The sequence below is a fragment of the Phyllobates terribilis genome, unplaced genomic scaffold (genome assembly GCF_046119375.1).
Source record: "Phyllobates terribilis strain yellow unplaced genomic scaffold, ASM4611937v1 Scaffold_1__5_contigs__length_1240528914, whole genome shotgun sequence".
In the NCBI taxonomy this organism is placed as follows: Eukaryota; Metazoa; Chordata; class Amphibia; order Anura; family Dendrobatidae; genus Phyllobates; species Phyllobates terribilis.
In genome coordinates this window covers 305,621,776-305,635,420 of record NW_027362761.1, presented here as the reverse complement: position 1 = coordinate 305,635,420, position 13,645 = coordinate 305,621,776, and positions in this window count along the sequence as shown.

Here is a 13,645-nt window from a genome sequence, read left to right as displayed (position 1 = left end):
CGAGCACATTGGAATACTCGGGTGCTCGACCCAAGCAACGAGCCCAATGTAAGTCTATGGGAAACTCGAGCATTTTTCAGGTGGCTCCCCCCGGCAGTCTGCAAGGGCCTAAAAATTGCCCAAATAGATGGGAACAGTACTCAAATGACATGGGGAAAACCCCTGAAAGCATTTCGGACTCCCAGGTTACTGCTGTCAACAATGCTGTCAGAGATATTACGCCACTTTTACGGACTCACAATAAAACATACAAAAACAAAATCAAAATGGATTTTCCAGGCAAGTATGTTAAGGAACATCCTTTTCAGGGTAATGACTTGTATATAAGGCAAAATAAATATACAAAAACAAAAACACTCCTCAACACCTTGGGCTATGTTCACAAGTAGCGTTTTTTATGTGTTTTTGTACTTTTGCATTGCTTTCAACCGTGACAAATGCATTCACCGGGAAATGTCACTTTACAACCTTATCTGGCCATGTGGTGTGTGAGACATGATCAGACACATCCTGTTTCATTTATGAAGGAGGGACTCTGAAAGTCACAAAGCCTATTTTTATAGGGCCATCAGGCGGCCTTTACTATTCTTAAAGGGTCAGCAATCGTCCCTCGCTATTCTTAGAGAGTCATCAGCCGACTATGCTTTGTTGTTCCCATTACTAAAGAGTGGGTCTCCTATACTGTTATTGCGTATGCAGTGAGTGGCAGGTCTGCTCAAAATTTGGATGCACACCAAAACCCCTTTGAAAATTTGGACGCACCCCAATACCACTTTGAAAAGACTTACAGGAGGGCCTCCTGAAAACAATTATTAGGAAGTGGGTCTCCCATAGTGATGGCCTATGCAGAGAATGCAAGAGTTGCCAAAAATTTGGAGGGACTCCAATGCCCCTTGGAAGAGACGTAGAGGGCCTCATGAAAAAATGTTCCCATTACATAGTGTTGGCCTATGCAGTGAATGCAAGGGCTGCCAAAAATTGGGAGGCACTCCAATACACCTTGGAAAAGAAGTGGAGGAGGGCCTCATAAAAAATGTTCCCATTAGAAAGGAGCGGGTCTCCTATACTTGTAATGCCCAATCCAGCCCTTGTTCATTTTTATAAAAGTCAGCTTGTCAGCATTTTCAGTTGACAGACGGATGCGCTTATCAGTTATAATTCCACCAGCTCTGATAAAACGCTAGCGGCAGGGCAGGCCAGGACGTCCAAGGCGTAGAGAGCCAGTTCATTCCATGTGTACAGCTTGGATACCCAATAATTATAAGGCACAGAGGGAATCACGGAGGATGTTGGTATGGTCAGCAAGGTACTCCCTCAGCATCTTCCCAAACTTTGCACTCCTTGTGAGAGTACCCCGCGGCTCAGGGCCTGTGCGATGGGAGGGGCTGAGAAAACTCTCCCAGAACTTTGACAATGTCCCCCTGCCTCTGCTGGATTGGAGTTGTCTCTCTCGCCTGTACTCCTTGGTTGTCCAACGAAATGTGACCTCTGCCGCCAGTGTTTTCAGATGGGAATTTTTTTAATAGTTCCGCAACAAGGCCCTTCTGGTACTGCCCCAGGTTTTGAAGACCTGTCCGCCTCAGGAATAAGAGATATAAAGTTCTCCTTGTAGCGTGGGTCTAGAAGTGTCACCAACCAGTAATGACTGTCACCCAAAATTTTGAGAACGCGAGGGTCACGGGAAAGGCAGCGTAACATTAACTCAGCCATACGTGCCAGGCTGCTAACAGGCAACACTTCCGTGTCCTCACCAAGAGGATGACTGACCATGCTCTCCTCCTCCTCCCTGTCCTCAGGCCATCCATGCTGAACAGATGGTATGACAGTTGTGCAGGTAGTACCGTCTATTGCGCATGAAACTAGCTCCTGTTCTTCCTCCTCCTCCTCTTCCTCATTGTCACCCAATCCACGTTGGGATGAGATGAGGCTGAGCTGTGTGTAATCGCCCTGTATGGTTCCTTGCTCCATCTCATCGTGCTCCGCCTGCAATACATCATCTTTAATCGTGAGCAGAGAGCGTTTCAGAAGACAGAGAAGCGGGATGGTGACGCTAATTATGGCGTCATCGTCGCTCACCAACTTGGTGAAGTCCTCAAAGTTTTGGAGGATGGTACATATGTCTGACATCCATGTCCACTCCTGAGGTCTTATGTGTGGAGTCAGAACTGAATACCGACGGCCTTGTTGATGCTGGTAGTCAACAACTGCCCTCTTCTGCTAACAAATCCTTCTCAACATCTGCAGTTCCAACGCATGGAGACATCACACACCAGTCGGTGAGCCGGAAGCTGCAAACGCTGCTGAAATACGGCAAGGGCGGCAGAAGCTGTAGCTGACTTTCTAAAATTGGCACACAGGCTGCGTACTTTGACAAGCAGATCCGGCAGCTCTGGGTTGGTTTTGAGAAACCGCTGAACCATGAGGTTAAGCACATGGGCCAGGCATGGTACATGTGTGAGCTCGCCTCGCCTCAGAGCCGCCACCAGGTTCCGGCCATTGTCACACACGACCATGCCTGGCTGTAGGGTCAGCAGTGTCAAGCACAGATCTGACTGCTCTTTCAGAGCTGTCCACAACTCTTCAGCATTGTGCGATTTGTCACCTAAGCATATTAGCTACAACACAGCCTGTTGCTGCTTGGCCGAGGCAGTGCTGCAGTGCTTCCAGCTTGTGCCTGATGTGGTAATTTCGAAGAAGGAGGAGGCTGAGGTGCAGGAGCTGTAGACTGTGGGAGCAACCCTGATTGACCTAGGGTCCGCAATCCTCGGCATTGGGAGGATGGGTTCCGTCCCAAGGTCCGACTGGGTCCCGGCTTCCACTATTTTAACCCATTGTTCCATCAGCGAGATGTACCATCCCTGCCCACAAGCACTTGTCCATGTGTCCGTGGTTAGGTGGACTTTCCCAGTAACTGCATTGTTGAGGGCACGGCTAATGTTGTGGGATACGTGCTTATGTAATGCAGGGACGGCACACCGGGAGGGACGGCCGCCGCCATCAGGTTGCGGAAACGAGCCTAAAAGGCAACATTTCGAGCGCAAGCAGTCACAAAATGTGGGAATTTAGTAGTGTGGCCTGTGGGGCGTTGGCTGCGTATTTGCGCTTGCATTCCAAGGACTGTGGTATGAACAACTGAATGCTGCGCTGGGACAAGTGCTTGCTGATGGTACTAGTTGAGAGTGTGCAACGACAGGGGATTGGCTTGCATGCACAACAGCGGAAGAAGCAGTGGTGTCACCCGCAGACACTATTCCTGGACCCTGGGGTTTGGCCCACAAAGTCGGGTGCTTTGCTGCCATGTGCCTGATCATGCTGGTGGTGGTCAGGCTGGTAGTTTTGCTACCCCTGCTGATGCTGGCTTGGCAGGTGGTGCAAATGGCATTTTTGGGGTTATCGGCAGAGTCTTTAAAAAATAACCAAACTCGTTAAGACCTAACAGTTGTACTGGCAACTTCCGTCGTGTTGATGTTTCGGGGAACGCTTGCCCGCCTTCTGTCTGCAGCCACCACACTGCTTCTTCGTGCCTGTTGGGGTGCTCTGCCTCCCTCCCCCTGTGTTCTGCTGTCCTCGCTCTGCATGTCCTCCTGCCAGGTTGGGTCAGTTACTATATCATCCACCACCTTGTCTTCCACTTCCGCACCCTGGTCCTCCTCCTGACTTTCTGGCAATTGTGTCTCATCATCGTCCACCTCTTGTGACACTTTCCCACAGACGCCTTCGTATGACCTTGGCTGCTCAAATATTTGGGCATTGCTACATGTGATCTCCTCTTGTCCCACTTCAAGTGGACCAGGCGAGAGGCCCGAATCTATAAATGGAAAAGTGAACAGCTCTTCGGAGAGTCCAAATGTGGGATCAGTTGTCTCTGGGCACTCGGCATGGTGGGAGGAAGGAGGATCAGGGTGAGGAATATGCGGTCCAGACTCACGGCTACTGAGACTTGACCGTGTGGAAGACAGGGTGGTGGTGGTGGTGGCTAAGTGACTGGAAGCATTATCTGCTATCCAACCAGTAACCTTTTCACACTTCTCTGTGTTCAATAGTGGTGTTCTGCGGTCCCCTATTAATTGGGACAGGAAGGTCGAGCGAGAAGATGTGGGTGTTTGTTGTGGCACAATTTCAGCTTGCCCACGGCCTCGGCCTCTGCATGCACCATCACCATCACGTCCAGTTCCCCGTCCCATGTGCTTTGCCCATTTTAAAAGGAGGACAATATCTTCCGCACTCACTACAAATGGATGAATTTGGAGCGAACGTATATGTGATCTGTGTGACGGACAAACCAGTTTTAAATACCTGGCCTGTAGGTAACTATTTTTAACAGCAAACTGGTGTCAATAAGTTCGCTGACACACTGAAACAAAATTTTAGTGGAGGCCAGAAATGGCAGTATTTTCAGAGCAATTATATGTGATCCGTGTGACGAACAAACCACAGTTTTAAATAGCTTGCCTGTAGGTAACTATTTTTAACAGCACCGACCTCGTGTCCATAAGTTCACTGACACAATGCAACAAACTTTCAATGAAGGCCAGAAATGGCAGTATTTTCAGAGCAATTATATGTGATCCATATGACGGACAAACCACAGTTTAAAATAGCTGGATTTTTAGCGCTGTAATATGGAAAGGACGTGGATGTATTCTGCAGTGCCAACAAGCAAGTGGCGCAGAAAAATGGTGTTCTCTGGATTGCTCTTTAAACAAATAATCAGGATTAAGATAAAAAAAAAAAAAAAAAAAATTATTCCTGGCCCCTGATACCTGGGCCTATTTCTACAAATATCTATAAAAATACCAGCAGACAGAACTGGAATGGACCCTCTTGCTATGTGCAATGCAGTCTGCTGTATACCCGGCTTGCCTGCCTAGCACTGATATCTCTGCAGGTTAGTTGAGATGGATATGTGTAGAGAATCTTGTAGAATACCTACACTAACTAATTAACAACTGAATCTCTCCCTAGCTCAGCAGCAGCTCTCCCTACACTGCCTGATTGCGGAGTAGACTGTGACGAGCATGGCGGCACCAGGTCTGAAATAGACCTGATGACGCTGTGCGGCCAGCCAATCACTGAAATGCCATAACCAACATGGCTGCGGCATTACAGTGTGTGGCAGACAATCCCAGAATGTTGACTGGCGCTCTAAAGAGCGCCAAACATGCAGGGAGGGGACCCGAGCTTTTGCCGAGCAACCCCGGAAATACTCAGCGAGCGCGAGCATCTCGAGCAGTGAGATGCTCGGGCGAGCACCGAGCAGTAGCGAGCATGCTCGCTCATCACTATTAATAGCTGGTTGGGCCACCCTTAGCAGCAACAATCAAGCGCTAAGCTGTGATCCCCTGCTGTAATGTCTGTATACTCTTTTGCTTCTTCCCCTGCCCAGAAACTGTGGTATGATCAGACCGTGTTCCATACACGTTCATATATACAGTCATTACACGGGAACATTTATAAGATTATCTCAACACAGGAACATTTTATTTAAACAAACCAAATTGTGGAAGTTATTATTATTCCAAGATCTATTGATTAAAATGAACTTTCATTTGTGGGACAACCCCTTTAAGCCATTCAGAGGTGGACTTGTTGGTGTGTTTTGGATCATTGTCCTGTTGCATAACCCAAGTGCATTTCATCTTGTGGTTACAAACAGATGGCCGGACATTCTCCTTCAAGATTTTTTGTTAGACAGCAGAATTCATGGTTCCATTTACCACAGAAAGTCTTCCAAGTCCTGAAGCAGCAAAACAGCCCCAGATCATCACACTACCACCACATTTTACTATTGGTATGATGCTCCTTTTCTGAAATGCTATGTTACTTCTACGTTAGATGTAATGGGACATACAACTTCCAAAAAGTTAAACTTTTGTCTTGTCAGTCCACAGAGTATTCTCCCAAAAGTCTTGGCGATCAACAAGATGTTTTCTGGCAAAACTGAGAAGAGCCTTTATGTTCTTTTTGCTCAGCAGTGGTTTTTGTCTTGAAACTCTGCCATGCATGCCACTTTTGCCCAGTCTCTTTCTTATGGTGGAGTCATGAACATTGCTCTTAACTGAGGCCTGCAGTTCTTTGGATGTTGTTGTGGGGTCTTTTGTGGCCTACTGGATGAGTCGTCGCTGTGCTCGTGGGGTAATTTTGGTTGGCCAGCCACTCCTGGGAAAGTTCACCACTGTTCCATGTTTTCGCCATTTGTAGATAATGGCTGTCACTGTAGTTCGCTGGAGTCCCAAACCTTTAGAAATGGCTTTATAACCTTTTCCAGACTGATAGATCTCAATTACTTTGTTTCTCATTTGTTCCTGAATTGCTTTGGATCATAGCATGATGTTTAGCTTTTCAGGATATTTTGGTCTTCTTCTCTTTGTCAGGCAGGTGTGGCAGTAATCAGGCTTGTGTTTGGCTGGGGAAATTGAGCTCAACTTCCAAAAGATGTGATAAACCACAGCTAATTTTTGTTTTAAGGGGGGGAAGGGCAATCACTTTTTGACACAGGGTCCTGTAGGTTTGGATTTATTTTTCTCTTAAAGGGGTTGTCCAGTACTTTATATTACCCCCCCCCCCCATTTATTCCCCCGGGGCCCCTCAGGATTTTTGTAATTACCTTACGTTGCAGATAATGCCTGTGAGCGGTGCTATCATTGGCCGCTCACAGGCATCACGTGACCCCCAGCTGCAGCCGGCCCTGACATCCGCTGATGTCACGACAAGTGCTGGCAGCAGCTGGGGGTCTTTGTCTTCCGCGTTCCAGGTGGATGCTGGGTGTGACGCGGGGGGGGGTAACCCCGCCCACAACCCAGCAGCCACCGCGGGGACCCCAGCGCTGAGTCACGCCTCACTTGTCGGGGTCAGCGCGGGGTCACGTGATGCCTGTGAGCGGCCACCGATAGCGCCGCTCACAGGTATTATCTGCAACGTAAGGTAATTACAAAAAGTCTTTGGGGCCCTGGGGGGATACATTGGGGGGTAATATGAAGTACTGTACAACTTCTTTAACAATAAAGACCTTTATTTAAAAACTGCATTTTGTGTTTACTTGTGTTATCTTTGTCTAATATTTAAATTTTCAGATCACAAAACAAATTTAAGTGTGACAAACATGCAAAAGAATAAGAAATCAGGAAGGGAGCAAACACTTTTTCACACTACTGTATTTGCTATTATTATTATTATTACTACATCTACTACATATTGTAATAGGATCTTGGAGATGCAAATACCCCTTTAAATATGCCTGGGGAATAGTCTCCCACCTCAAGAAGATGAGCCACGGGCTGGTTCTTCTTTTTCTCCCAGGACAGCCTTTTATGCACCCATCTATTGAGACTTAGGTTGACAGCATGGAAATTGACAGGTTCCTTCTGATATTCCACTGATAAATATACTTAATCAGTCCAGAGATCAGGTGACTAAGAAAATCTCAACCAGGATGAAGAGAATCTTCACAGCTTGGCATTTCTCACATTGTCAAGAAAGTCTGTAAGATGTCCTTTGCCAGATAAAGGAAGCCATTTGTCTTGCTTATACCTCCTCTGATTTTCCTGTGACTTAAGGGATCAAGGCCCACTCAGTGACATCTGTGACCAAATCTGTAGTAGAACGCTCCCCTGTTACTTAAACCTGTCGCTAATGCCACAGTATGTTGTATTACTCCAAATACTTTTATTAGACACTACAGAATTCCAAACAGGTCCTCGGATGAAATAACCTTTGGGAGGTCGATTCGGAGAACAGCAGATATTATCCCTTCCTGGAGGATCTGCTTGCTACATCCCCATATGTTTGTGGTGCTGTAAGGGAGGTTATGACTTAGAATGTAAATCTGCTTTCACTTAGTCCCATAAGCAGTACAAGGCTCCCTCGCATATAATGTATTAATGTCAGTAGGCTGTTAATAAAAAATTTACAAGGGTCTTATATAGGATTATGCTTAATTAAAAGTTCCATTAGTCCTATCAGCTTCCAGAGCTGAGAAATCCCCATATGTTTGTGTGGCTGAGATGACTATGGGAAATACATTTACATTCTAAATAACTTTTACACCCCTTGATCTTTTCCTTCAAAAGCAAGATTCTGCAGAAATGATAATGCTTTGGGCTATATTTGACTCAGATCTGTCCTTCGCTCCCCACATCCGATCACTCGCTCATTTCACCTACACCTCAAAAACATCTCTAGAATTCGACCTTTTCATACCTTTGACTAGGCAAAAACATTTACTATTGCTCTTATTCATCCTTGTCTCGATTATTGCAACTCTCTACTAATCAGTCTCCCTCTTACGAAACTCTCCCCTCTCTAATCGGTCCTGAATGCCTCTACCCTGTGCCAGTTACTGAACTGGTTGCCCATCCGCTACAGAGTTCAATATAAACTTAGCACTCTCACCCACAAAATGCTCCATGGTTCTGCACCACCCTACATCTCCTCCCTCATATCTATCACCCTACATCTCCTCCCTCATATCTATCACCCTACATCTCCTCCCTCATATCTATCACCCTACCCGTGCCCTCTGTTCTGCTAATGACCTAAGACTAACATTCTCCATAATCCAGACCTCCCACTCCCATCTCCAAGACTTCTCGAATGCTGCGCCAATTCTTTAGAATGCATTACTCAGGACAATACGATTAATTTGCAATATCCACAGTTATAAGCGTGCCCTAAAAACGCATTTCGTTAGACTGGCCTATCGCCTCACCTCACTTATCTAACGGTCTCTGTTTTGCAAATGCAAAATTTTCTTCAAAATCAGGCCCCTCGTAGCATCTGTTCACACACCCTCCATGCATGTAATAGCCTTCTGTGTTCTGTACTGTACACATTCTGGCTGTTGATAGGGTATTCACATAACGTTGCATGAACCTATTTATTATATTGATGGTTGACCATACAATACAAGCACTTTTTACCATTTACCTTTCGTGTCTCCCCTATTCCTCATAGATTGTAGCTTGCGAGCAGGGTCCTCACTCCTCTTGGTATCTGTTGAATTATGTGTTTACTTTGTTATGTCATTATTGTCTGTACAAGTCCCCTCTTGTAAAAAAATTATTATTAGTGAGGGGGATATATGTTAGAGGACGAAATCTGCTGAAAAGCACAAAGTTAAGACGCATTCTTCAAATTTGGCAAGCGTACACATGGTGTTGAACATCTGGTCGGCGAAGGTATCCTCTGGAGTTTGTATGTCCCCCACCTCACAGATTTGTCAACACAGTAAGTCTGCCTTAGGGTATGTGCACACGATGCAGAAATGCTCAGGATTTTTTCCTGAGCGTTTCTGCATCTCTCTGGCAGGAAAAAACGCATGCGGATTGTACATGCGGTTTCCTGCCAGGGATATGCGGAAATGAAGCGGTCTTCACTTTCATTTCCACATGCGGGTTGACAAGCGCTTCCCAAGCGATTTTAGCATCACTTGGAAAGTGCTTGTCAACTTCACACTATATAAATCCATGCAACCGGCATGGATTTATATAGTGTGTGAATGTCAAAAAATAAAAAATAAATCTATACGTTACCCTCTAATGGCCCCCGGTGTCCTGCTTCATCGGTCCCGGCTGCCGGCAGTGAAGACTGTAGGACCTTCCGACGTCAGCGTCACGTGACCCGTCACATGACTCTGACGTCAGCGAAGGTCCTTCATTCAACCGCGAAGTGCGCGGGAAGCCGGCAGGACGCAGCGCGGGCCGTCAGAAGGTGAGAATAATATGTATTTTTTATTTTATTCTTTTTTTTTTTAATGGTACCTGGGTCTGGATGCGAGTCCTCTCATCCACACCCGGGTACCATCCGCACATTAGACTGCATGAAAAGCGCATCAACATATACAGTGATGCGGATTCCATGCGGTCTAATGCAAGTCAATGGCGGCAAAAGAGCAGCGTTTCCGCAAAATTAATTGACATGCTGCGGATTTTTGACCGCAGCGTTTACGCTGCGGAAAAATCCGCATCATGGGCACAGTACATGCGGATTTCCATTGGGGAACATTGCTGCCCTTCTACCATGCGTTTTTCATGCTTTTCCGCGGCGTTTACGCAACTGCAAAAACGCCGCGGAAACGCACGAAAAACGCATCGTGTGAACTCAGCCTTACATTGGTGCTCTGCTTCAGTAATTTCTGGAAAAGCATGCCTTGGATCTTGTTCCTCCCACACAGCAAAGGTTACTGTGAGGCTGCTCACAGCCGCAAGAACAACATGCAGCCTGGCATTCTCGTGTTGAAAAAGTACTCCTGGGACTTTGGAGAAATGACCGTACCACTGGTTCCACAATCAAATCCATGTACCGTTGAGCTGCTAGTGTACCTAAAATGAAGACTAAAGGGGCCTCACTGCCATACATTATGCAGCACAACATAATCCACTGAGTAGGACCATGCGACATTCCCTTGTGAAGGCCTGTTCATGGCATTGCCTTCTTGGTATTGTCAGATTCGAAGAATAGCGCTTAGTGATCCATTGTGAACTGAAATGAGATGTTAAATACCAAGTCTAAGGCATCAAACAGCATCTACACAAAACGTCAGAAGGCATTTGCACAACATAAGGCTGCTAGCTAGATGTCCAGTTTCAGGTGTTGAATTGACCTCATGCCACCACGGTTCAAATGATATCATGGTTCAGAGGGGAGGCTGGAATTGTAGCTCTATCCAGCGATTAGTCCTGCTTTTGTTTTGGGTGCAATGCTAGCTGGATACCATATGGTCAACGCCATGAAGAGCCTTCACGAATGAATGTGTACCAGGAGCCGACTTTTAACTCAACGACGCCAGGCCAAGTTGCACATGCAACTGTGAGCAACCTGCATTGTCTAAACATGCTACCATGGTCTGCAGAATCTCCAAACTTGTCTGCTATCAACCATATCTGGGACATCATTGGTTGGCAGTTGCAAAGGGAACTGCCAGCAGCAAATTTTGATGATTTGCCCAAGTGCATTCAGAGTTACAGAAAATTCTTACGACAACCATTATTAACTTCAATACTTACAGTTATATGAAAAAGTTTGGGCACCCCTATTAATCTTAAGCTTAATGTTTTATAAAAATTGGTGTTTTTGCAACAGCTATTTCAGTTTGATATATGTAATAACTGTTGGACACAGTAATGTTTCTGCCTTGAAATGAGGTTTATTGTACTAACAGAAAATGTGCAATCGGCATTCAAACAAAATTTGACAGGTGCATAAGTATGGGCACCTCACCAGAAAAGTGACATTAATATTTAGTAGATCCTCCTTTAGCCAAAATAACAGCCTCTAGTCGCTTCCTGTAGCTTTTAATGAGTTCCTGGATCCTGGATGAAGGTATTTTTGACCATTCCTCTTTACAAAACAATTCCAGTTCAGTTAAGTTTGATGGTCGCCGAGCATGGACAGCCCTCTTCAAATGATCCCACAGATGTTCAATGATATTCAGGTCTGGGGACTGGGATGGCCATTCCAGAGCATTGTAATTGTTCCTCTGCATGAATGCCTGAGTAGATTTGGAGCGGTGTTTTGGATCATTGTCTTGCTGAAAGATCCATCCCCTGCGTAACTTCAACTTGATCACTGATTCTTAAACATTATTGTCAAGAATCTGCTGATACTGAGTGGAATCCATGCGTCCCTCAACTTTAACAAGATTCCCGGTGCCGGCATTGGCCACACAGCCCCAAAGCATGATGGAACCTCCACCAAATTTTACTGTGGATAGCAAGTGTTTTTCTTGGAATGCTGTGGTTTTTTGCCGCCATGCATAACGCCTTTTTGTATGACCAAACAACTCAATCTTGGTTCCATCAGTCCACAGGACCTTCTTCCAAAAAGAAATTGGCTTCTCCAAATGTGCTTTTGCATACCTCAGCCGACTCTGTTTGTGGCGTGCTTGCAGAAACTGCTTCTTTCGCATCACTCTCCCATACAGCTTCTCCTTGTGCAAAGTGCGTTGTATAGTTGACCGATGCACAGTGACATCATCTGCAGCAAGTTGATGCTGCAGCTCTCTGGAGGTGGTCTGAGGATTGTCCTTGACTGATCTCACCATTCTTCTTCTCTGCCTTTCTGATGTTTTTCTTGGCCTGCCACTTCTGGCCTTAACAAGAACTGTCCCTGTGTTCTTCCATTTCCTTACTATGTTCCTCACAGTGGAAACTGACAGGTTAAATCTCTGAGACAGCTTTTTGTATCCTTCCCCTGAACAACTATGTTGAATAATCTTTGTTTTCAGATCATTTGACAGTTGTTTTGAGGAGCCAATGATGCCACTCTTCAGAGGAGATTCAAACAGGAGAACAACTTGCAAGTGGCCACTTTAAGTAGCTTTTCTCATGATTGCATATACCTGGCTATGAAGTTCAAAGCTCAATGAGGTTACAAAACCAAAAAAAGTGCTTTAGTAAGTCAGTAAAAAGTAGGTAGGAGTATTTAAAACAAGAAAATGATAAGGGCGCCCATACTTATGCACCTGTCAAATTTTGTTTGAATGCAGATTGCACATTTTCTGTTAGTACAATAAACCTCATTTCAAGGCAGAAACATTACTGTGTCCAACAGTTATTACATATATCAAACTGAAATAGCTGTTGCAAAAACACCAATTTTTATAAAACATTAAGCTTAAGATTAATAGGGGTGCCCAAACTTTTTCATATAACTGTACATGCCAATTTGAGCAAGTGTGTGTACTTCTGCATGTGGCACGCCTTGATACTGGATAAATCGAGATGTTTTGAAAATTTTGTTTTCATTTTTTCATAATTTACAATTCATTAACGTGTCTATTGATCCTGTGATTTTCATAATTCCATTATTCTTCCTCATTGGTGTTGCGATTTCAATGTTGAGGAGTGTGAATACAACAAATGGTGACACTGAAAAATAAAAAATACAACTGTGCTAAAAGAAAAAAAGGGAAAAAAAACCTTTTGTATATAAGATTTGGTGGAAATAAAATAAAAACAGACTGTTACTCCCCATGTGTCCTGCATTGGCCCTCTGCCACTGTCCCAGTATCTTGTTTAGCGACAGGGCAGACTTCACGTTGATAGCACTGCAGCAAATTACAGTGCTCAGCAGTTGTGCCCATGTAGATGGTACAAGCCACTGAAAGGCTGCAGCAGTGTTGGCATGATATCAGGACTGTAGACAAACAATAGAGACTGGGGCAGCAGGACCCAGTGCTGGACACAAAGTGTAATAGTCAGTTTTGCTTTATAATTACAGAAGCTTATGCCCAAATGTTTTCTGAAAGGGTTAACCCATTTACTGGTTTGAGTGCACAGTACGTTAACCATAAAGGAGCAGTACAGTGAATGAGGTGCAGAAATTTAAAAAAAACAAAACAAAACGTATTTTAAAATGTACTTGTAGTTTCAGTTGACTTTTCGGAATAACCTCTAATGTGTGTGTATATTAGGAACAACACTTCTGACAATTCCCCTCTGCAGGCTCGTTATCTAATATTTAATTGTACCTGAGCTGGTTGGTGGAGACTAGCTGCTATGAGGTCTTTCATGCACAGTACACATAGACATGAGGGATTCCAGCTCTCCTGTGTTTGTATAGCACATTGTTTAGAAGCAGTAAAAGCATGAAAGACATTATACAGCAGTACTCAGCAGTGTAGCTGTAAATCCAGCTCTAGGGCGAG